Source organism: Equus asinus, chromosome 25, assembly GCF_041296235.1.
Source record: "Equus asinus isolate D_3611 breed Donkey chromosome 25, EquAss-T2T_v2, whole genome shotgun sequence".
NCBI classification, from domain to species: Eukaryota; Metazoa; Chordata; class Mammalia; order Perissodactyla; family Equidae; genus Equus; species Equus asinus.
Window position 1 is genome coordinate 33373003 of NC_091814.1, and position 25778 is coordinate 33398780.

Genomic DNA, 25778 nt, shown 5'->3' on the forward strand with positions numbered 1-25778 from the left:
GTATAGAGTAGCCCCCAAGGATTCGTGATTCCTGGTACTCATGCACTTGTGTGTAGGCTGGACCGAGTGACTCTTCTGACCAACAGAACACAGCAAAGGGGATGAGATGTCGCCTCTGTGGTTACTTTAAAAGATTGTGACTTCTATCTTGTTAGTAGGCTCTCTATTGCCTTGTCTGCTTGCATGCTTTGAAGAAGTGAGGTACCATATTGGAGAGGCCAACGTGGCAAGGCCTGAGGCCAGCAAAGTACTCAAGCCCTCAGAATAACAACCTGCCAGGAACGGAATCCTGCGAACAACTGTGTATGCTTGGAAATGGATCCTTCCCCACTTGGGCCTCAAGATAACCAGAGCCCAGCTGATGCCTTGATTGCAGCCTATGAGAGACCATGAAGTAGAGAACTCAACTGTGCCCAGATTTCCTAACTGGGAATTAATGAGTGTCTTGTTTAAGGGAATTAATTACCCTAGAAATGCTGCATTTTAGGGTAATTTGTTATGTAGCAATAGAAAACTAATACAATGGATAAATGTATACCATCTTGACAAAAGAAAGTTGGAGCGACTATATTAATGTCAGACAAATATTTCAATGCCAAGGATATTATCAAAGATAAAGATGGGGTCATTTAATAATTATGAAGGTGCCAATTAATCAAGAGGATCCCTGATAGAACTGCAAGAAGAAATAGGCAAATCCACCATTAAAGTCCATGATTTCAATAACCATCTCTCAATAGCTGATAGAACATGAAAACCAAAGATGAGTAAGAATACAAAAGACTTGAACAGCGCTATCAACCACCTTTACCTAATTGAAATTTGTAGATTATTCCACCCAGCAATAGCAGAATAAGCATGAAATATTTCCAAGATCATATTCTGTGCTGTAAACAAGTTATAATAAATGAAAAAGGATTCAAATCATCTAGAGTATGTTCTCTGAGTAGAATGGAATTAGAAATCAGCAACAGAAATCTGAAAAGCTCCCAAATATTTCTAAATAAGCTATGTCAGAAAATAAATTCCAAGAGAAATTAGAAAACATCTTGGACTGAGTATATGTGAAAGCACAGTATATAAAAACCTATTGGATGTAGGAAAGCTGCACCTAGAAGGAAATTTACAGCTTTAAACATTTGTATTAGACAGGAAGAAGATGTAAAATCAATCTATGCTTTCTTCTTTAAAAGCTAGAAAGAAAAGAGTAAATCCAACTTAAACAGAAGAGAAGAAATAAAGATCATAGTTGAAATAAATAAAACAGATAACGGAAAAATAGAGAAAAAAGAAAAGCAGTAATTTCTTCTTGAAACAAAGATCAAGAAAATTGAAAATTTGTTAGATCAAGGGAAAAAAGTACATAAATTATCAAAATCTAGACTGGAAGAGGTCATTGTTATGTAACCTACAGAAATTGAAATAACTTGTAGAGGAATATTACAAACACTTTATGCCAACAAAGTTGGAAATGTTTATGAAATGGATAAACTCTTGCCAAAACTGTCTCAAAAAGAAATTAAAAATCAGAATCAAGTAAAGAAATTGAATTTGTAACTTAAAATCTTCACGCACAATCCAGATAACTTTACTGGTGAATTCTATCAAACCCTTAAAGAAATAATACCAAGCCTACACAAACTCTTTCAGAAAATACAGGAGGAAAGAACACTTCCTTACTCATCTTTAAGAGTGTTATTACTCTGATTCAAAGCCAAATGAAGACAAGAAAAGAAAACTTCAGACTTATATCCCTAATGAACAGATATGCAAAAATCCTTAACAAAATATTAGCAAATAAAATCTAGCAACATCCAAAAAAGATTGCACAACATAACCCAGTGGTGTTTATCCTAGAAATGCAAGTTTGGTTTAACTTTCAAAAATCAATTAATGAATACATCTGAGTTTCTTAACCTCGGCACTACTGACATTTTGGACTATATGATTCTTTGTTGTATATTGTAGGGTATATAGCAGAATCCTCAGCCTCTATTCCCCAGAAGCCAGTAGCATCCTCTCCCCCATCCCCAGGTTCACAATCAAAAATGTCCCCAGCCATTACCAAATGCCTCCAAGTGAGCAAATCACCCCCAGCTGAGAATCATTGCAGTTATGTCATATTAATAAAGGAAAAGGTTATAGGATCATGTCAATAGACACAGAAAAGACCTTTGACAAAATCCAACACCTATTCATGATAAAAATTCTCAGAAAACTAGAAATATAAGGGAACTTCCTCATCCTGATAAAGGGCATCCACAAGAAGCCTATAAGTAATGCCATACTTTACTGAATGCCTTCTGCTAGGATTGGAACCAAGCTAAGGATGTCTGCTGTCACCATAGCTATTCGACATTTTGCTGGAGGTTCTAGCCAATGCAATAAGGCCAGAAAAATAAAGCATACAGGTTGGAAAGGAAGAGCAAAAATTATCTTTATTTATAGATGACATAATCTTGCATGTAAAAAATACTAATAAAACTCCAAAAACCCACTAGAATAATAAGTTTAAGAAGGTCACAGGATATCAGATCAATATAAGATCAATTGTATTTTTATGTCGTAGCGATGAATGATCTGAAAATAGAATTAAGAAAATTTTATTCACAATAGTATCAAACAGAATGAAATATTTAGGAATAAATTTTACAAAAATGTGAAGGACTTGTTCACTGAAATCTGTAAAATATTGCTGAGACAAAGTCCTAAATATATGGGGTGATATACCATTTCATGGATTGGAAGACTTAAGATGGCAGTTCTCCTCAAACTAATTTACAGATTCAACCCAATCTGTATCAAAATCTTAGCAGGCTTGTTTTGTACAAATTGGCAAGCTAATTCCAAAATTTATATGGTAATTCCAAGGACCTAGACCAGTGCCAGCAAACTTTTTCTATAAATGGCCAAACAGTAAATATTTTAGGCTTGTAGTCCACACAGTCTCTATTGCAACTACTCATCTCTACAAATGCAGTTCAAAAACAGTCATAAAATACATAAATGAACAGGTATGGTTATATGTCAATAAACCTTATTTACAGAAACAAGCACCAACCTGAAACTTAGACTAACCACAACAACTTTGAAAAAGAACAAAATTGGGTGACTTACACTAACTGATTTCCATACTTGTTAGAAAGCTGCAGTAATGAAGACAGTGTGATATTGGTGTTAAGGATGGACATATAGATCAATGGAACAGAATAAAGAGTCCAGAAATACACTCACAGCTATATGGTCATATGATTTTCAATAAAAGTACTAGGTAATTCAATGGCAGAAAGAATAGGTTATCTGTACACACAAAAAAAGAACCTTGATCTCTACTTCACACCATGTACAAAAGTTAACTTGAAATGGATCATAGGCCTAGATGTAAAAACTAAAACTATAAACTTCTAGAAGAAAATATAAGAGAAAATATATCACCAAAAGCATGATCCATAAAAGAAAAAATTGATAAAGTGGGTTTCATCAAAATAACAACGCCTACTGGTCAATAGTAAGAGGACAAAAGCCCCCCAAAAACAATGAAAACATGCAGAAGATTTGGATAGATGTTTGCCAAAGAAGGTATGCAAATAGCAAATGAGTGCTTGGAAAGATGTCACATCATTAGTCATAAGGGAAATGCAAGGTAAAGCCACAAGAAGACACCGATAACACCCACTAGAATGACTACCATTAAAAAGACTGACAATACTGACTGTTGTCTGGGATGTGGAGAAACTGGAATGCTCTCATGGCTGGGAGAGATGTACAGTGATATAGCTACTTTGGAAAACTGTTTGGCAATTTCTAACATTAAATGTACACATACAATATGACCCAGAAATTTTACTCCTAGGGATCTACCTAAAGAGAATTGAAAATGTATGTCCACACAAAAACTTGTATTCAAACGTTCAGAGCAGCATTATTCCTAATAGCCAAATACTCGAAATAATCCAAATGTCTATCACTTGGTGAAAGGGTAAACGAAATACAGTGTACACATATAATGGCATACTACTCGACAATAAAAAGGAACAAACTAATATACACAACAAAATGGATGAACTTCAAAAACATTTTGCTAATTGAAACAAAATAATTTTTATATAAATATTTATATATTTATATAAATTTTCCATAAAATGCAAAACTATAGAAACAGAAAGTAGATCCATTCTTGGCTGGGTCCAAGGCTGGAGGTGAGAGTTGAGTGCAAAAGGGCACAAAGGGTGATGGATTTGTTCTAAGATTTCATTGTGGTTATAGTTGCATAAGTGTATACATTTACAGTCATGCACTGCAAAACGTTTCAGTTAACAACAGACCACATATACAATGGTAGTCCCATAAGATTATAATGGAGCCAAAAAATTCCTGTCACCTAGCGACTCTGGAAGAAGACACTCAAGAGCTTCCTCCGTGACTTCAAAAGATTTGGAAGGATGAAGAGGCTGCAAAAATCAACAAGGCTGTGGCTGATATGTTAAACAAGTTTAACCTGGGTGTGTATGAGGATGGCAAACTCCTAGACGTCGTTCGTGAGGAACCAACTAATGAGGAGTTGTTAGGACTGGTACAGGAACACACAACTGAAGAAAGAGGAAGGAAACTGAAGAAGAGAAAAGCAAACTGCAGGAGACGAAAAGAAGAAGAAAACTCCCAAGAAAATTCACAATAATGGGTTTAGCAGAAGCTTTTGCAGACCTCAACAAGCTCCTTAAAAAGTTTGACAACAAGGACCCCAACACTGAAAGGTTTTCATTAACAGAGAGGAATGTTCATGGTGCATTATCTGCTTACAAGCAAATCTATGGTGAAAAAAAGAAACAAACCAAGCTAAACCACCATGGACATATTTCTGAAAAGTGACACATCGTCAAGAAGAGCCTCAGGCAGGTCCTTCAGGAGGTTTTCTAGGAGGAGGCATTGCTATCATAGGAGATGACAGCTTCATGCATGTTATTACCCCTGAAGACCTTCTAGTGGGACAAGATGTGGAGGTGGAAGACGGTGATATTGATGATCCCGACCCTGTGTAGACCTTGGCTAATGTGTGTGTTTGTGTCTTAGTTTTTAACAAAATTTTAAAAAGTATTAAAAAAATTTTTAATATAAAAAAGTTTATAGAATAAGCATATAAAGAAAGAAAATATTTTTGCATGGCTGTACAATGTGTTTGTATTTTAAGCTAAATGTTACTATAAAGGAGTCAAAAAGCTTAAAAAATTAAGTTTATAAAGTAGAAAAGTTACAGTAAGCTGAGGTTAATTTATTATTAAAGAAAGATATTTTTATACGTTTAGTGTACAGTGTTTATAAAGTCTAAAGAAGTGTACAGCAGTGTCCTAGGCCTTTGCATTCACTCACCACTCACTCAGTGACTCACCCAGAGCAACTTCCAGTCCTGTAAGCTCCACTTGTGGCAAGTACCCTATATACGTGTACCATTTTTTATCTTTTATACCATGTTTTTACTGTACTATTCTATGCCTAGATATGTTTAGATACACAAATACCACTGTGTTACAACTGCCTATGGTATTCAGTATAGTAACCTACTGTACAGGTTTGTAGCTTAGGAACCATAGGCTATACCATGTAGCCTAGATGTGTAGTAGGCTATATACCATCCTGGTTTGTATGAGTACACTCTATGATGTTCGCACAACGATGAAAATATCGTAACAATGCATTTCTCAGAACATATCCCTGTTGTTAAGCAAGGTGTGACTGTACTAAAATTATTCGATGAGTGAATTTTGTGGTATTGAAAGCATAATAGTAAAGTTGTTTTAAAAAGGAAAAAGAAAGTATGAAACAAAATTGTGTGCAATGGATGCAGCAGCCCAGATGGTGTACTATAATGAGAGGCCCTCATTGTGCCTACAGAAGATTGCATGTGTTTTCTCCAAGTGAGGGGCAAGGTCGTGGAATACAGAGGTGTCGTTGGAGTCAAAGGCATTTGAACAGTGTCAGTTTTTCCCAGGATAAGCCCTTCCTGAGCTTACGCCTTTCCTTCTTAATGCTTCTGTCCTGTTTTCTGTGAAATAGAGGATGTAGCTAACTAGAGTTCAAGAGTATTGTTTAAACTTTCTCCATATAGAGTGGGCACCATTCTCAAAAAGAAGAAACACCAGATCAGTGGTCTGCCTTGTTACCAGCCTATTGCAAAGTCTAACAAAACCAAACTGTGCCAATCAAACCCATGATCTTACTTCATAGCTCCTAAGGCTAAATAATAACCTTAAAATCCATATTTTAATGCCTTACAGTGACTATGCAGAATTAATATGATAAAATGTTTTTCCAAGCATTGATGGGAATTGCATGTGTGAATCTTATTAAAGGAATTGTCAAAATGGACAGAATGCACATTTCGCCAAGCATCCAATGAAGACAGCAGGGTCTAATTTTAAAACAATAAAAACCTCATGTCTCCAACAAAAAGGCTTAACTATCGGGCAATCAAACTATGAACAGAGAAGGGGAGGGGTGAGTGTGTGTGTTGAGTGAGGGGTCCCCCTGGAACAAACACAGAATGTATGGCCACAGGTACAGCATCAGTCTGCTTTCTTCAACGTGGAGCTGACCCTACACACAGAATAGGTAAGAATAGAATGAAGCAAGTAGAACAAAAGAAACATGGGTCTTTCTGGAGCTCCTAAGATAAAAGCACAGCTGCCGGATGCACTTACACAGGAGACGTACAACCACACCAAAACCTGCACATGAATGTTTATAGTGGCTTTATTCATAATTGCCAAAACTTGGAAGCAACTAAGATGTCCTTCGGTAGGTGAATGGATATACCCAGACAATGGATGTACCTTTGGAAAAAGAGTCTTTTTTTTTAAACTACATCAGTCCTGGGAGAAGACCCCCACCCACAGCACTCCCAGCCTCTCTTCTTGTGGTGGTCAGCACACTGACAGGCAGAGCTGGGGTAAAGGTTATCTGATTGAAACAGAGACCACATATCACTCGGTCAAGAAATTAAAAACAGAAAACCCACAGACATTCATTCATTTATTGCCTCAATGCAAGACCTACTTAGTGAGCAAGTGAGCATTCTGTGTGTACAGGACCCTGAGGTTTTGCTTTTTGCATGGGAGGTTTGCTGCTATATCACACTTTCCACGTGTGGTTCCATTACCGGCAGAGACTTTCCATTGTAACTTGTAATGGAAGTTAAAGGTGCAATCTAAGGCCCAAGGAGGGGATTTTTCCTCCTCATCTGCTATCATTGATCTCTAGGTGATGGAAGGGATGACCTTTTACCCTGCTCTAACTAATCCACTACTGTATATCCATCAGTCTTGTCACAGAAAGGCAGCCTGGGGAAGACAATGCATCCATCTACTATTCCAGTAGGTGGCACCCTCCCCTCTCCATCAGCATCATCTTTCCACTGACGACCAGGGCTGCAATCTCTTACCCTGTCAACTTACCCAGCAAATTAAACAGCTGAAAGCCATGCCTCTCTGAAGGCTAGGGGTAGTCTTAGGGTGTTTCGAAGAAACAGATAAAAAGTTTAGCCCTTTTCTTCTGTGTAAAAATTTAGTGTGTAGTCCAATCCTGTCCTTATATTTGTAGATGAATTTAGTTTGAAGACTGGATTCTAACATTGCAAATATTTTCAGGACACTAAAACTGCTAAATTTGTCTCCTTATTAAAGTTGTCCTGTTTGAATTCACATCAGCTACTTCTTTGAGGGGAAGGGTGGTGTCGTGGCTAAGAGCACCAGAACCAGACTTCCCAGGTTCAGATTTGACCACTCCTGAACTGAGAATTTTGCATTTTCCGCAAATTGTTCAAGAGAGGAGTTTTCTCATCTGTAAAATAGAGGTGATGATTAACAGGGGTGACAGTTAATATGGATAAAGCGCTGAACACAGTATCTGGTGTATAATAAGACAATGTTAGCTATCACCTGCAGATACTTAACGGCTTTTTAATATGTACATTTATGTCCTGTCCTGCCCATCCATCCTCAAAGGGACTTGAAGAAAAGGATCACATCTCCTCCAACAAACTGGGCTAGGTCCCAGGGTCTGCCTTCTCTATTCTCCCAGACACCCTGCCCAGGATTCTGTGATCAACAAGGGGAACTGCAAACATGTCCTTGAGTTCCAATTAACATCCATCTAAAATTCCTCTGCCTCCTCACTTAGAGTCCCAGGTCTGGAGTCACGAAGCCCCCACTTCCCACCACTTCAGACTCACCATTGGGGCAGCCCGGTGGCGCAGGGGTTAAGTTCACACGTTCTGCTTCCATGGCTGGGGTTTGTCAGTTCGGATCCCCAGTGAGGACCTACGCACCACTTGTCAAGCCATGCTGTGGCAACCGTCCCACATGAAATAGAGGAGGATGGGCACAGATGTTAGCTCAGGGCTAATCTTCCTCAAAAGAAAAGGACTCACGATCTACCCAGCATCTGAGTCCATCATATTTAAAGCTTGGATATCATTCTTGGGGCAAATTGGCTGCTTTTGGGAAATTGGGGAAAAAGGGTGGGGAGAGACAACTGAATCACAGTCAATGACAGTATCAGGGGCCCGAGCACACCTGCATATATACATACTAGACATTTGAGTTTCTAGCCAGAGAAGGGAGATATACCTTTACAAAACATATTGATTTGTAGAAGGATGGGCGGGGTGGGGGGATGGTGGGTGGGTAATGAGAAAGGAGGCAGGAAGTAGGCAACCGTGAGAGATGTATTGTATGAGGGAACAGGGAGAGAAACTAAGGTTCACAGAGCACCCACTCCGTGTCAGGAGTACAGGAATGTCATCTCATTTAATTCTCACGAGATTGTGAGGTGGATCTCGAGTCCCAAAGCAATGCCCACAGGCTCCATCTCCCCATGGATTGGTTAATCTGACTCTCACCAACCAAAAGGTTTGAATCTTGGTTTCTGGCTCTTGTTGAAAAATGAGAGACAGGTAAGGCCAGGCTGACACCGAGCCTGGCTGCTTCTCTAGACCCCACACACGCTCCTTGGTGCAGCAGTGTTTCCCCCGCCTCCCCCCATGATTGCAAGCTCTGCCTCCCTCCTGTGTGTTTCCTGCCAGGCTCCTCTGCACATTTGAGTTGTGCATATTATTCTTCTTCTCTTGTAGTGATGAGTAATTGAAGCTCAGGGCAGTTAAGTCACTTTCCCACGGTTGCCTAACTGAAAGAGAAGGAGCTAGCATTGGAATTCTGGTCCATTTCCTTCCAAGTTCACGCTCTTTATGCTCCATCAATCCTCATAGAGGAGATTTATACAGAATACAAATATCATTCAGAACATCATATGCTCATGGAGAGAAGCACTGTAAGAAAGAGCCCTGCGAGACCTGGCTTCAATTTGTAGCTATAGTACTTGCTGAGTGTCAAGCTCTGGGCACATCACTTCTTGTCACTTCTCTGGACTTCAGATAGCTCATCTCTAAAATGGGGATGACCAGGCCTACTTCGCAAGGTTCATCTGAAGATTGAAAGAGATGCTTGGGAAGCCCTTGATACCATGGCAAGCTCTACACCTCTGAGGGATTGGTAGGCCAGCCGCAAGACGGAGGGCTGGCGGATTTGCAGGAACGTCGGGAAGGACTGATTTGAGCCAGACCTCAGGCCTTGGCTAACAGGTCTAAACATGACAGGATTGGCCCAGCCTGGTTATTCTTGGGTGAAGGGTAAGTTGTGCACAGTTTAAAGGTACTTGAGGGAAATCAGAGACGACTTCTACTTGTAGGTACCAAGGATTCTAGTGACGGTGGTTGGACTTCTAACTGCTCAGGTTACCGTCGCGCAGCCTCCTGCCCCACACCCTCCTGCGAGTCCGCCCTTCCCGTGCCCGCGCCCCTCGCCCCAGCGGCTCCGCGGGGCCCCGCCCCACCCCTCCCTTCCTCCCCCCTCCCGGCCGGGCCCGCCCTGCTTCCTCCCGGGCCGGGCTGCACGCTCCGGGCTCCGGGGCCGAGAGCCTCGGCCCCTGCTCGCTGCCGCTGGCCCCTGCCCCGGAGTAGCCGCGCGCCAGCGGAGTCCCGCGCGGAGCCACATGTGAGTCCCGCAGGGCGGGGGGAGGGCGCCCCGCGGCTGTCGGGCTGGAGCGAGGGGACCAGGAGCGCAGGTCGGCTTGTCCCGTTGACTTTGAAACCGAAAGCGCCGCGGCGGCACGAGCCCCGAAGCCGCCTCCCCGCGCCCTGCGCCGGCCTGCGGGGACCCTGCCGGGCCGCCCGTGCCCCTCGCGTCTGGCGAGTCCCCCCGGCGCGGGGAGGGCGCGAGGCGGCGGCCGGGCGGGGCCGGGGCCGCAGGAGGCCGGCGGCACAGGTGGCCGCCGATGCGGGCGAGCGAGCGCGCTGTAGGGGCAGCTGGGCTCCGGGCCTGGGGCGCGTTGCCTTAGCAGGGGAGAGGTGCGGCGAGGGCGGCGGCGGCTGGGGGCCCCGAGAGGGGAGCTGCTCCGGAGCGCGCTGGTGGACTGGAGCGGCCAGGTTCAGAATGGGGTGCCCCGCAATCCCGCACTGCAAACCTCTGGCTCCCGCTCCGTACCCTTAGGCACCCGTGCACTTGTGCAAGACTTTCCCTCCAGAGCCCTCTAGAACGCAACTTCAACATTGGAATGAATGGAAACCTCCAAGAAACGTTCAATTGAGCGCGCTCATTGAGAAACACAACCCTCCCCCTTCCCCCCCCCCCCCCGCCAGGTGAGCTCCAAGGGATCTTGGAGGAGACCAGGGCTCAGAGAGGCGAAGTGAGTCGCCCAGGGACGCCCGGTGAATTAGTGGAATCTGGGCGCTCCACACCAGATTGTCTCCTCCTTGTTACTTACTGCTCGTCAGGGTTTTCGCAGTTCTGAGAATTTTCAGTGAATACAGGGGCCACACTCTTGCTGCTAACCCCGCTGGGCGGTTACGCTGACTTTCTGGCTGGTTCTGCCCCCTCCTGCAGAGTTTCCATATTTGGCTATTTCAGATTTACTTTCATCAGAAACTCAGTTAACTCGCTGTGGCTGGCAGCGCTGCTCTAGGCCACCGACCCAGTGAGGTTGGTGAAATGAGGCGTGGCTCCCCGGCCAGGCTGCCCCCTGCACAGCCCGCCCTTCACAGCCCTGGGCGCTGACCCGTGTCGTGTGAGGACAGGCGTCTGGTACCCAGTTGAATTCAGTAAATATTTATTGGGCACAGGTGCTGCGTGAGAACTGGGCTAGGGCCAGTGGAATATGGTTCCTTCCTTCAGAGGTATTTGCGTTTCACACGGGCTCTGGAAGACATAAAATGCAAAGACATCGCTTGAAGTACTTCTGGGAATAGAACAGTTCTGGGTGTGTGAGAGATAATTTTAGACAGAGAAAGGCTGGGCTAGGACTTCTCAGATCCAGAGGGCAGCTACCTGCTCTGCCTTATACACGCACAGCCGAAGACGAGGTCTTAGCACAATTGATGGTTAGGGTGAAAACCTTATCATCTGAACACTCCCACCCCCAACTCTACTCTTAATTTGAATGAGAGAGAGAGAGAGAGAGAGAGAGAGAGAGAGAGAAATTGCTGCAGAAAAGATGGATGTGAGAGGGAAGCAGAAAATATCTAGCTTCTATAAAGGGTTGTTGTTGTTGTTATTATTTTGTTTTGAACTCTGTGGAATGGATTGGCTCTCAGATCCTGGAATCTCTGTCCCTGGGTCCTGGACATAGGCAGGAGGAAGTCACCTGTCTGAGCTGGCTTCTGACTGAAGGACTCTGAGCAGTCCTGCCAGAGGAGAGGTGACTTTCTCAGGTCCTCTGGGCCGAGGTGTGTGGCAGTGGGGGTAAGATGGGCCGTGTGTCTGTCTGTCAGCAAGCGTCACCTGAGTGTCCACTGGCTGTGGGCAGCAGGGTGGTGGAAAGAAGATGAGGCCCTGTCCCCTGGAAGTACTAACTGTAGCGATTGGGACATTTCAATGGAGATTTGCAGAGAGAGGGAACCGGATGCCTCTGAGTCAGTGCTGCTAGGCTAGCCATGGGAAAGGCTTGTCAGCAATTCGACCAACAGCCCTTCTGTAATTATCTCAGCTTTACCTGGGAGGACCCCACGGAAAAAATAATAATTCCTTGTTGCTAAAGCTCTTTCCTTTTCAAAGCGTTTTCTTATTGCTCTTGTCATTTCGTTCTCGTTTGGTCCTCTGTGGTGCCCTTGTGAGTCAGGCCAAAGCAGGATTCTTCTCGATGAGGTGAAGCACTGAGTGTATAATAGCCCTTGAGGCTCCACGGCTGGGCCAGGCCTGGGTCTCTGGTTCCTCTGCTGTAGGCCCCTCACCATGGTTTCTCAGAACGCTGAATCTGAGGGGTTAGCAAGGGAACTCAGGCTCTGATCGTGCCTGGATGGTCTGTTCCCAACAACATGGAGGAAGTTCTCCTGGCCACTGCATGAACAGACGCCCGCTCTCTTAGCTCTCCCCAGCTGCACGAACTCAGGGCAAAACCTGTGTCTGTTCTTGTTTGTATCTTGGAATCTGGCACAGAGTAGGCCTACAAAAACCTTGCGTTGAGTTCATTTGAGATTTGTCACCCTTGAGCTCTGAGCTGCCAGGGACCGATGGCCGGGGAAGGTGTGCTGGGCCGGGCTCTGGAGAGAGAGGTTGAGCTGCCAGCAGGACTTGCTCCAATCCCAGAAATCAGAATAGCGCTGTGCAGTTTACAAACAGCCTGTCTCACCTGATGGACTTGTCCCTGACTCCAGAGAGAAGGGAGAGGCAGGTGCTGTTCCTTCCCTGTTACCTGGTTGCAAGCTGGGGCTCAGAAGGGACTTGAAAGATCTCACGGCACGTAGGGACCAGCCAGAACCACAGCCCAAGTCTTCAGACTCCAATTCGTGTGTTCTTCTCATAGTATTTCACCTAGAGGAATCCAGGGTTCTGGGCAGGAGGAGGGTGAGGGAACCAGAACGGCATTCCTCAAAGGCTGCCTGACGCCTTTTTCACTGGTCAGGGGTCTTTAAGAGCTAAGAGGCCGGGGGAAGGGGGAGCAGTGGCAGGCCCAGTCTCTGAAGAGCTTTTCCTGCCCAGATGGTGGCTTTTTCTGAGGTCCCTGTGGGACCGGGGCTCCCACTCCAGCAGAGTGTAGCGGGTGGGAATCTGTGTGTGTTGGGGGTAGAGGAGACCATGTTGTGGGGCAGAAGCGATCCCCAGGGCTGGTGAGCTCCTGCCGCTGCTGAGACCAGCATGGGGCCCGTGTGAGTTTGTTCCTTTGCCCAGAGGAAAGCTTTATTTGGAGGGTCAAACAGCAGTCAGTGGACCCATATGTCCTGGCAAGCCCTGTCTTGTGAGGAAGTAGGGTGGAGGACCAGGGAGGAAATAAAAGTGAAAATACTCATCAGTCTAGACAGAAAAACTCCAAGTCCATTTGCAGTGAGAGCGATGAGCCCATTCTGCACATTGTTATCTGGAGGCAGACGGTGGTGCAGCTTAGATCACAATGTAGCAATGTGGTGTCCATCTGAATGTCCTTGCAGGTTCTGTGGCCCTGGCGTTAAGTGACAGAGCCAGTGAGTGCCTCTCCCTGGGTTGTGAGCAGGGAGTGGGGACCCATCTCACTTACTTTCAGCAGATCCCCATGCCTCATTTCTTGTCACAGCTCCACCAACTTCCCTCCTCACCAATTCAGAACATCCCTGGAATTTCCCCCACAGCTTTTTTCTCAAGGAAGAGGTACTCTCTTGACCAATGGGGGAGCGCCTTCTCCACCTGCATGCCTGATTCAGCTCTCTCCCATCTTGGAAACAGTGCCCTCCATTACTCCCTGGCCACTGACTCCTTCCCTCCCCCACATGCTCCGTCTCTGTTTCCCCAGCCCCTCTCCTCTCCCTTTCACGGACAAGCTTCTGGAAAGAGAAGCCAACATTTGCACTCTGAGCGCTCAGCGCCATGCACCTGCCGTGCTGCTCAGATTGCCCTTTGAAGGCTTCCAGGGTCTGGTAATCCTCAGTCGTCAGCCTGCCCTGCAGCTGCTGCCCATCTCTTTGGAGGGAGCCACACCATCCCCACTGACATTCCCTTCCCCGACCTCAAGCTTCTCCTCCTCTTCCCGCCCTGCAAGTGCCAGTGGGGGGCCAAGGCTGTGTCCTCAGGCTGGCCTTCTCCATTACTGTTCTCTATGCTACTCTCCCTAGAGCTCTTCTCTGCACCCAAGGCTTAACCAACACTCTTAAGGAAAGGATGATCAAGTCTCTGTGTCTCACCCAGCTCTCTTCTTGGCCAGTTTGATTTGTGACACACAAAATCTTCACCGTGACGCTTTACTCTTCCCAGGCTGCCTCTTCCTCTCCGTTCTCCTGAACTCTTGCAGAGATCACTGCTTGCCCTTGGTCACCTCTGTCCTGTGTCCCCCCAGCTGGTCCTGATCTGCTGTCTATTCCTAAGACTGCTACTTGAGTTCGCATCCGCCTGACCTCTTTCCTGTGCTACCCTAATTGTGCATTCACTTGCTTTCCTGCACTTCTGTTTTCTCTTCCGCACTGCTGCAGAGGGGCCTCCTTAATCCATAGCCTAATCAAGACTTACCACTTTCACTAGTGGCATAGTGGAAGTAGTGTGGACTTCAGAATCTACCAGGCCTGTGTTCGAATCTGAGTTTGTGACTTGCTAGTTGTAGTTGTGTGATCTGGGCAAGTTGCTCAAATTCCATGAGCTTCTCTGGTAAACCGAGATAGTAATGTCACCCACTTGGGGTTGCTGGAAGGATTAAGTGAGCCAGTGTATACACAGAGCACAGCATCTGGTGGATACTCAGTGGCTGGTTTTCTTCTTCCATGTGTTTGTCAGCAGTAGAGAGTTGTGGGATCTCCGGGGTGGTGGAAAATGTGTGTTTAGCCTAAAGCATTCAAATTTAAATTAAAAACAGACAAGCAAAAGAACTACCACGTGCCAGGGTAGACGGTCATTTAAACTAGCCTGTTGCTGCCACTTTGCAATCTGTAGACCAGGCAGACCTCAGGGGCCAGAGTAGGTGAGCTGGGATGGGGCAGGGCCTGGTGGGGATAGGCTGGGACCAGCCCTCGGCAGGCAGAGGGCAGGCAGCATCAGATAATGGAGGCCCAGCCCCAGGGGATGGGTTTCAGGGCAAGACTCCAGTCTTTAGAAGGACTTGTGGACAGAGCAGGTGCAGCCTTGGCAGAATAATAGTGCTGGGCAGGGAGGTAACACAGGGGCCCAGCAGAAGAAATAAAATTGATTTGGGAAGCAAAATACAGGCACTGGCCTGATCACCAGGAGCGGAGCAGTTAGTTTAGTGGGATCATCTACAGAGTCAGAGCAGGATGAGTGAGGATGACTCCCTGCAAAGCTGCCAGCCAGAGCCCTTTCTGTGTTCCTTTACTAAGGGGGATGGCTTGGAACAGCCAGCTGTGTTCTGACCCTTCTCTTAAAGGGGCCTTTGATGCTCAAGGATGGAGGCAGCTGGCTGGGATGAAGCTAAACGGGTTGTGAAGGTCCTTCTTCTGCCTTCATGACATTAGGATGCTGAGGAATAGGCTGGCCAGAAACTTATGATACAACCTAGGAAAATTTACCATGATTCTCTGGGTTAAAGGCAAAATTATTTAACGTAAAACGAAGGCTTAAGTGCTAAGTAGATGCAGAATAAAAGAAGTGATTAAACAGTTGGGTGGGATTATTTCAGGAAGCCCTCCTGAGGAGTGAGGAGGGGTGGACAGGAGGGATGGAAGGGCACAGTGGACTGTGGACAAAGGCATTTCAAGGGGCTAAAGAAAGGAGTGAATAGGTGCCCTTAATGGATGGGAAGTAGATTATTCTGGAGCAGACTGATTTCCTTATATTGAGGTGGTTTATCTGAAAAACCAGTAATTTGGACTGTTGCTTCAACCTCTCAGTAGCGTTCCCACGGACCTTGCTCAGAATGTCCTATGCCACATGCTAGCGGCAGACAGCCAGACACTAAATTCTTTCACTCCTTGCTTGATACTAAAATTCCATATGTATGACTTCAGGTCGTTCATCTTGCTGACACTGGATATTTCTGACAAGTGTGACTTCTAGTCCCCACCTCTTCCACCTCATAACTGTGGTGCTGGATTTTCTCAGCACTGACTCTGTTTAGGCCACGTTCAACAGCTCTGGGGCCTTCCACACGTGACTGATCTATTTCTCCTGTTTAACTTTCCTCACATCATTTCTAGATGTGCCTAGAATGCCTCCTGTTTTAATCGACTAATTCATGCCCCTCTCACCCTTTTCAAAGAAAATTCAAAATTCCTCTCTTGTTAGGAAGGCTTCTGTGTTGGGGGTCCCTAAGACCATGCCCAGGTTCCGTGATTTGCTAGGAGGACTCAGAGGACTCAGCGTGTAGTCCTGTGGCTATGATTTATTACAGTGAAAGCTTACAAAGCAAAACCAGCAAAGGGAAAGCTACCCGGGGCAAAGTCCTGAGGAATCCAAGAGGAGCTTCCAAGAGTTCCCCCCTAGTGACATCACATAGGACATGCTTAATTTCGCCAACACTGAGTTGGGACAACGTGTGTGAAATGTTGTCGCCCAGGGAAGCTCAGGAGAGACGCAGTGCCCGGGGTTTTTATTGAGGACTGGTCATGTAGGCACCCTCTGCCTAGCATATAACAAAATTCCAGGCTTCCAGAAGGAAAACAGGTGCTCAGCATAAACCACATTGTTTGCAGAACAGCTTAGGCACAGTGAGCCACCCTAATCAGTTAGGGGAACCTGCCCCAAATCCACCTTCCCAGACATCAGCCGGGGCCGTCCTTGTAAGCAGACCTGTCTAAGGATGGCAGTCTCAGGCCTGCACAGCTTCCCTGCATAGTCCCGCCTGTCAGTGCCTAACTGTGCTTGTGCTGTAGAGAAAATTTTTACCCTAGACAGGGAGCCAGAAGACCTGGATTCCAGCCCAGCATGGCCACCTGCTGCTGGGGGACACTTTGAACCCCTCAAACTCCATTTTCCTCCCTCGTTTGGAAAAAAGAAATTGTAATTCTTGTGTGTAGACCTCAAGGATGACTGTGATGACATAGTGGGTCATCCCCTCCATCCCTCTTTGTTGAGCACCTACTGTGTCTAAGGCGGTGAGCGAGGACTATAGGGAGCACCGAGGAAGGGTGGTGCAGTGACTTTGACAGGGAACAAGCCTGAGATTGAGTCCTTACCTGGCACTTACCAGCCATGTTACCTTGAACACGCTGTATAATCCTCCTGGATGTCAGGACCCCACCTGTAAAATGTGAACATGAATAATAAAACTAGTACCCACACCTCTTTGGGTTGCCGTGTGGAATAAGTGGGACAACCCATGTAAATCTCCTAGAACACTGTCTAGCACATTGTAGGCACCCAAAGTGGCCCCTGTTAATTCACTCAGATATTTGAGTGCTTGCTCTGTGCCAGGACCTTGAAAATGATAGACACAGTCCCAGCCCTGCTTTCTATTTGCTGGTGCAGACTAATATTGAACAGATGATTACATAAAAAATGAATTCTAGTCATGATAAGTGCTATGGAGGAGAAGTACAGGGTGACAAGAGGGCATATACTAAGGAAAACGGAAGGTAAGCTGGCGGAGGAGGCATATGAAGGCTTAGCTGGATATGTGATGCCTAAGCTGGGCTTGGGTGAGTTTAGCTCAGTGAGAAGTGGGGAGAGGGAGGAGAGGATATTTCCAGCAGACACAACAGCTTGAGCAAAGGGAGACCAGCTTTGGGGCGAAGGCTGTAAGGAGGAAAGGTTTTCCACTCAAATGAAGAATGGCAGAAAAACCAGAGAGGCTGGAGAATAAAGTGTGGGGAGGGAGGGAGCCCCAGGTAACGCCCTGGAGAGGTGGGCGGGACCATTGCAGCTTGTCTTAGGGATTTGGAACTGTAAGCATAATGAGAGGCTGTGAAAAGATTGTGTGAGTGACAGCAGCTTGGCTTTTTCCAAATACTCAATGCTTTGGCGGAGAGACCGGTTATAGGCGGGGAAATGAGGGGGGACCAGCTATAGGAGGGAAGACCAGTTATGGGCGGCTGTGCAGTGGCCCAGGTGAGAGGGGATGGTGGCTTGAATCAGGGGGTTGGGTGTGGGGGTGGACAAGTAGGTGGGATGTGTCTATGAGGTCCACTCAGGGGGCCTCACTTGACCAACTGGATGTGGGGTGGGGAGAGAGAAGGCGTTGCCAGGAACCATGACAATTGTCTGGTGACAGCAGCAAAATAAAAAATGGGTCTTCACCAAGAGGGAGCTCTGGAGACAGAGCAAGTTAGGAGAGGAGAATCGGTTCAGTTTTGGTTGTGCTGGCTTTGGAGTGCTCTCGAGACATTCAAAAGGGGACACTGGGCAGGCAGTGTGGGTCTAGATGCAGAGGAGAGAGAGAGTTGGGAGTTGTTAGCTCATACATGGTCTTTGATGCCTGGACAGTGTGGTTTCAGGGAAGCTAAAGGGAAAGAGTATTTTGAAGTGTGTGTTTTTTGAGGGGCAGGGGGTGGTCAATAATGTCAGATGCTGCTGAGAGGCCAGGTAAGATGAAGACTGAAAAGGGACCATTGGCCTTAGTGACCCAAAAGTCACCATGGTGAGAGCAGTTGAGGTGGCTTGGCGGGGGTGTAAGCCAGGCCAGAGCAGGCTGAGGATTGGAGTGAACAGACTCCACTGTGTGAGGGTGAGGCTAAGTCGGGAAGCTTGGCTGAGAGAGGAAGGAAAGCTTGAATTTTAGAGATAGATGAGAGTGAGAATTTTTTTGTGTTACTTTAATCTTAAGCGAGTCTCGTGATTGTTTGAGCGCTGATGGAAGGCCCACATGAAAGAGAGGCTGACGATGAAGGGGTGGTGGTGGGTGAGTGATCATCGACATCAAAGACCCCTGTGGAGGCAGGAGCCCAGGACAGCTGGAGAGATTGGCGTAATTCAGAGGTCACCTCTGCCCCGGCCCTGGGAGGGAAAGAGCAGAGCAGGGGCCCCGTACAGGGAGATGCGCAGGTCTGGTGGCAGGAAGTGAAGGTAGTTCTGGTCTGAAGACTTCTGTTTTTTTCTGTGCAGTAGGAAGTGACATTTCCTGATAAGACTGGGGGGAGTGGTCAAGGTTTGTGGAGAAGAGAAAGGTTTGAAATTGATATTGAAAACAAGAGAGTGAGCTGAAAGGGAAAACCTGGCCCTGCGCTCTGGTACCCATTCACATGACGAAATCTCTGGAAAAGGACCCCAGCAAATGTGACTTTAGATCTCTAGCACCTGGTGAGTCAGCTGGCTGAGGGCCCCGTACATGTTTATTGAATTGAATTGTTGGCCTGTCAACCTGTGAAAATCCTTCTCAGCATTTTCCCCTTCTTCCCAGGTACCTGGCTCCCACCGTGGCACCTCACCAGGAGCTAGTTCACCACAGTAGGAGTAAGGACCCCTGCTCGAAGCGCACTCTTCCATCCCCATAGGGCTAGATCCTCCCCTCCTTACAGGGACCACCCCTCCTCAGGTCAGCCATCATTAGCCAGCTTTGCCTTCTCTCGCCATAACGGGTAGAATGTAGGACTTAGAAATAGTTGAGATAAGTTTTAGGCCCTGGAAGCAGGCGCAGTGGGAGAGAGGCTGTCCTGCTTTCAGAACACCAGGAGTTCAGTCTTTCTATAAGTATTTCTTGAGCGCCTATCGTGTGCACTCTTGTAAGTGTTGGTGCCTCAGTAAACAAAAGGTACATCCCTGCCATCATGGAGCTTATGGAGAGCAAGGAAGACAGACAGTATAGAAGCAAACATGTCACATGCTAGACAGTAATAAGTGCTTTGGAGAAAAGTGTGGCAGGGGACGGGGCTGCCGGGGATGTCACATTTCCATGTGGGTGGTCGGTGAAGGCCTCACCTGTGAGGTAGCACGTGAGCAGACGCCTGAAGTGAGGGAACAAGCCATTCAGGTGTCAGGGAGAAAGAAGAGCATCCCAGTAGGAGGACGCAAGCAGAAGGCTCTTTTGGTCAAGGAAAAGCGAGGCTAGTGCATCTGGAGTATGTGAACAGGAGGAAAGCACTGGGAAACGAGGACAGGGAGGCTGGGAACCCTGAGGACACCGGCTTTGACCCTGAGTGAGATGGGGCCATAGCAGCAGAGGGGTGATGAGAAGGATTCCTCTGGCCACTGGGTTGTGACTAGACTGTAAGGGTGGGACAGAGGCAGGAGACCAGCTGGGAGGCTAGTGCTGTAACCAGTGGGGAGGTGATGGCGGCTTAGACCAGGGTGGTTCTGCTGGAAGTGGTGAGCAGTAGTTCGAGGTGTTTGGAGGAAGAGCCGATAGGATTTGGTGTTGTGGGATAGAGAGAGAGGAGCCAAGGATGACTCCCGAGTTTTTGGTCCAGCGACAGGGTGATTGGTGGTGCTCTTTACTGCAGGGGAGGAAGGCTGTGGGAGGAGCAGGCTGGGTGGGATTGGATGTGTCACATTGAGATGTCTAGTAGACAAACATGGAGGGATGGAGTAGGCAGTTGGAATGAGGAGAGGTCCAGAAGGCAGATAAAAATAAGGGCCTTGTCAGCCTTAGATGGCATTTAATGCAGGAGCCCAGATGAGCTCACCAAGAGAACGAGTGTAGACAGACGAGAGAAGAGGTCCAGCCCCAGCCTGGGTGCTCCAAGAGGTGGGGAGATGAGGAGTGGCCAGTAAGGCAGAGAAGGTGACCTAGAAGCTGGCACCGTGCCCTAGCACAGTGCTTCTCACATGGTTAACGGCTGTAACCATGTAACGGGTTAACCTAGCCCTGGGACTTGTCTAAAAAGCAGACTTCTAGGGGCCAGCCCCATTGCCAAGTGGTTAATTCTGTGCCCTCCACTTTGGCGGCCCATAGTTTCTCCGGTTCGGATCCGGAGCGCGGACCTAGCACCGTGCATCAAGCCATGCTGAGGACCCACAACTAAAAGTATACAACTGTGTACTGGGGGGCTTTAAGGAGAAGAAGAAGAAGAAAAAAGAAAAGAGAATGGCAACAGATGGTAGCTCAGGTACCAATCTTTAAAAACAACAAAAAAAGGAGACTTGTACCTGCTGCTGAGAGATCCTGATTCTGAAATATGTGAATTAAGGTAGGCTAGACTGTTGTAACAAATACGCTCCCAAAACAGACATCTGTTTCTCTGGTTAAGTTCTCCGAGCCAGCATTTTTATCATGTTCCAGGGTACATTGTTAGGATCCGACCACTCTGGGAACTGTTGCTGTCCTTTGTGCATAGGCATGCTCCCCACCTGGACTGAAAACCCCTTGGGAATGGGAACTGTCTGGGAACTTGGGATCCTGTCCCACTCCACCCCCTCCCACAACAGAATGAAGCGCAGGCCTCTGCGTGCAGCAGGCACTGAATAAATGCTGGCTAGGTGTGAAGGATGGACATGCGTGGATATTAAGTACTTGTTTATGCATCCATCAGGCACCATGTGCCAGTCATTTTCATGGGCTAACACATTTAATCTTAACTCCAAGCCTTAGAGGCGGATATTATTGTTGTCTCATTTTCTAGATGAGGAAAAGATGACACAGGTGACTGAACAGCAGAAGGGATTGGACCCTGAGGTCTGGTTCCAGAGCTGGTCTCTAGGCTGTCCAGCCTCTCATTAAGACCTTCCTTTTGGTTCCAGTTAGGATGCTGTACATTTTCTTCTAGTCATGACACAGAGCAGAGAGCTCTGGACTTGGAGTCAGAAAGCCTAGAATCGAATTCCTGCCCCACCATGTGCTAGCTGTGGGATTTAGGGCAACTCAGGGCCTCGGGCACTTTGTTGGAGATATGATGATGGTAATATTGCTTAGGGTTAGTGTGATGACTGGATGTGATGATGTTTATAAAATACCAACTGCAAAGTACTAGTATGTGTAAGGTGGTATTATTATTATTATTATTATCTTGAAAATCAAACTGTGGAACCCCTAGGATTACCTAAAAGAGCGGCCAGAGGGGTGTTGATCATAGACCTTGCTTCAGCTAGAAAAGTTCCTCTGTACACTCGTTTATTTACTGATGTTCCTGCGTGAGATTTGGTTTGATGAGTTTCACTGTTTTTAAAAAACTGCAATATTTGGCTGGCTGATTCCTTAAGTGTTCCACAACTGACTGGCTCAATTGTGGGGGAAAAGGCCACTCTTTCAAATTCTTTCTCCTTCTCTTGGGCCCCCTCTCTGGGCTCCCCCAGCTCTCCCTCTTCCGTTGTGCTGATCAAGCCCATCAGACCCAAGAGCCCAATGTCCAGCATTGTACCAAGGGGCCACAGTGTTCTGTGAGCTGAACTCTAGAATGCCCGCCAATGTGTGGGATGGGCATCTGGGGTGTGCTGGGATGGTGGACCTCAGGAAGCTTCTCTGCTCAGGGCTGGGGTGAAAGGGCCACCTCTGGTCCCGTCTGCTCTCTCCCTGGGCCTGGGCCAGAGCTCGCCCACCACTGGTCAGGAAGGGATTGCCCCACCTGCCTCTCACACAACATCGACTGTGCCCCAGCCACAGACTCTCCCAGCCCTGGGGCAGTGGGCAGTCGACAGTACGTCACATGTCTGTGGTCAGCTTTGGAGATATGAACCTGAAACAAAGGCAGCTGTACGTGAGCATTTGTGGGAAGAGGAGGCCCAGCTAGAATGATGTCGACCTTTGGTAGCTAAAAGTCACCCAAAGGTCAAGCCAAGGTTTCTGAATCCTCCTTGGATATCTGTTCTGTCTATCCAGGATGCCTATCTAGGATGGTCTCCACATCTCTCCCCTTTCCTCAGAGCACCCTTAGGCCATGGAGGGTGGGGCCTGGGCAAGGCTGGGCCCACTCCCCTCTCAGAGCCTGAATTCTAAGCTAACTCCGTGTATCCAGGCTCCCCCGTCACTCTGCTTGCGGGGCCACTGGAATCTCCATCACTGTCCAAGAGTGTGTACTCCATCTGCCTGTCTATGTGAGAAAATAGGATGGTCAGGAAGGGAGCAGGAGCAGGGAACTGTGACTCTGAGATGATAGCCCCATGACACGATGAAGTAGGGATCCCCACCCTCATTTGCATCCCTCACCCTACAGTCCGGCTGGAGATGAGGGAGCCTTTCAAACGAGGAAAGGTGGGACTTGTGGCAAGAACCAAGGGCAGAGGACTGACCCAGACTCAGGGGAGCCCTGCAGGAGCCTCCTAGGGCTGTGGTCACGGGTGGGAGGAGAACCAAAAGTACAGTGTCGCCAAGACCAAGGGATCAGGGGGTTTCAAGAAGGAAGTGCCAAATGCCACATAAAGGGCAGGAGGCAACAACTTAGGAGAGACTAATTGGCAAGCCTGACTATGTGATTATGGTTTAGACCATTGGACTAATCTAATATGCTTTTCTGAACTATGTAGAGCCTCACTCCCCCCCCCCCACCCCCCCGCAAAACCCAGAGGATTCGAGCCCACAGCTTGTTCAAGGGCAGGTGAACTTGGGAAGGGGGAAGGCTGCAGGGAGGTGCCGATGGCATCTGAGGAGGGACATAGGTCTGCAGGCACTGGTCTGGAGCCAGGAATGGAAGGGAGGGGAGGGGGAGAGAGTGGCTGGTGGGGGTGTTGCTAGGCTGAGGCAGGTGAGTGGACCGAGGCCCACTGCTGGGTGGGGGTGGTGGGGATGGTGTGAGGAATCCGGGCCCTCTGTGCTGCCTTTCTGTTTCCCATCAGTGTCTGCGGTAGGAGGTTCTCAGCACAGGAATGATTGACAGAAAATGACTGACTGACATTTGGTGGGAGATAGTCCAGTGTAACCGTGATCTGGCTTCTGCCCCATCTCCTACTGCTCTTCCTCTTGTCCCTGACACTTATGCAACACTGGCCTCCTTTCTGTTTCTCACACGTGGCAAGCCCTTTCCCAGAACCGATTGTTACCCTTGCTGTCCCCTCTGCCTGGAATGTCCTTCCTGGCACTCCTCCCACTTGATTCTTATCCTTCCGGTTGTTATTCAAGGGTCACCTCCTCCATGAGGGCTTCCAGCCTAGAGTGGCCGCCCCTGTTTCTCTATCTCAACATCCTGGTTATGTTTTTCAAAGAACTCACCACAGACTGTAATTACCTCCTTTGTTTGTTATTCCCTTGTCTCCTCCGTTAGGTTGTAAACCCCGCAGGAGCAGGCTTGGACCATCTCTGTCTTGTCCCTCCCTGGCCCCCAGAGCCTCGTGCAGTGCCTGGCGTGGCAGGCAGTCAGGTTATCATCAGAGTGGGGGACATTGATGGAGGGGCTCTGGGGCAAATGCTTAATAGTAACAATGATGATGATGATAATAGCCCTTATAGCGCTTACTGTATACCACCGTTATAAGCTCTTCATGCATAGGCGTGTCAGCAGACTTTTTCTGTAAAGAACCAGAGAATAAATATTTTAGGTTTTGGGCCGTCTGATCTGTGGCACAACTCCTCTGCTCTGCCATGGTAGCACAAAAATAACCATAGACAATACGTAAACGAATGAGTGTGACTGTGTCCTAATAAAACTTTACTTACAAAAACAAGTGATGGGCCAGCTCCCCCCTAATGTACAGTACTAACTTATTTGATCTTCAGAAATTCTATGAGGTAATATCTATTGTCATTATCACCATTTTACAGGTGAAGAAACTGAGAAGCACAGAGACTAAGTAACTTGCTTGAGGTCACATGGCTATTCAGGGACAGATCCCGGATTTGAGCCAGGCAGGTCCACTCCAGAGTCCATGGCGGTAACCACCAAACCACACTGTCTCTTGGTGGACCTTGGAGAAGCAGGGAGGAACCCCATCTCCTCTTTATCCCCTGAGGGCCTTCATTGCTTCCTGTACATAGGACCTCTCCAAGTTTCCTCATTTATTTTTTTGTTTGTTTGGTTGTTTTTTTTTTTTTTTTTGAGGAAGATTAGCCCTCAGCTAACTACTGCCAGTCCTCCTCTTTTTGCTGAGGAAACCTGGCCCTGAGCTAACATCCGTGCCCATCTTTCTCTACATTAAATGTGGGACATCTACCACAGCATGGAGTGCCAAGCAGTGCCACGTCCACACCTGGGATCCTAACCAGCAAACCCCGGGCCGCCAAGAAGCAGAACATGCGAACTTAACCGCTGCGCCACCGGGCCGGCCCCATCCAAGTTTCTTCATTTGAAAACTGGGGATGGGATGATAATAATAATGTACACATCATGGGGTTGCTTTCAGGATTAAAATGAGACAATGCATGTAAATCTGCTGGCTCTGAGCATGGGCACAGCCTCACTAAGTATAATCCTGACCCATATCCAATTCCAGCCCTTAGGTTCCGTTCACATCTTTTCCTATCATCCCCATCCCCTTGCTTCATTCAGATTTGTCCATCTTCATGGCTGTGCTTCTAACAACCCTTTTCCACTGAGGCCTCACATTCCTCTTCAATTTCCCTTCTTATTTACCAAACATTGATTGAGTACTCTGTGCCAGGCACAGGGCTGGCTCTGAGATCTGGAGACTCCTGAGGACAGCCCCTCCCTCCAAGAACACCCTGAGCTGACCTCAACAGCTGTGGGGACTGTGATAGAGTTGGAGATGAGAGTCTTGGAGTCAGAGCTTCCTAAAGAGGAAGCTTTTGTGTGGGAAGATCAGTAGTGTTTTTTGTTTTTTTTCTCTTGGTAAGTTCTGAGAGCAAATCTGAAGGGTTTTCTTCGCCATCACTTGGAGCCACGTGGACTCTGGATGGTTCTGAGCACAAGAAAGAAAGTGAGTTCCGTTCAGGGCTTCCCTATGCGTGAGACTCCTGTTAAGGCAGCAGCAGCTGCTGCACCCAGGAGGGGGCCGCGATGCCCTTTCAGCTGTTAAACCTCCGTCTCTTCCACAGCAGTGCTCTGCTGCACTCCCAGGAAAATGAGGAAC

At 47.3% G+C, this 25778-nt stretch overlaps 1 protein-coding gene and 1 long non-coding RNA gene across 2 annotated transcripts in view; one reads left to right on the top strand and one right to left on the bottom strand.

Annotated features, from left to right (window-relative positions):
• The window catches only part of LOC139041982 (uncharacterized), a 45817-nt gene extending 34795 nt beyond the window's left edge, over positions 1–11022 (bottom strand). Inside the window, exons 1-2 of the long non-coding RNA XR_011498118.1 lie at positions 10813–11022; positions 8225–8336 (exon numbers count right to left, since the gene is read on the bottom strand). This is a non-coding gene — a long non-coding RNA (uncharacterized lncRNA). The remainder of the gene's footprint in view (positions 1–8224; positions 8337–10812) is intronic.
• TRAF5 (TNF receptor associated factor 5) overlaps positions 9906–25778 on the top strand; it is a 43270-nt gene continuing 27397 nt past the window's right edge. The window contains exon 1 of the mRNA XM_014834824.3: positions 9906–10043. The gene's annotated coding sequence lies outside the window, so the exon portion shown is untranslated. The remainder of the gene's footprint in view (positions 10044–25778) is intronic.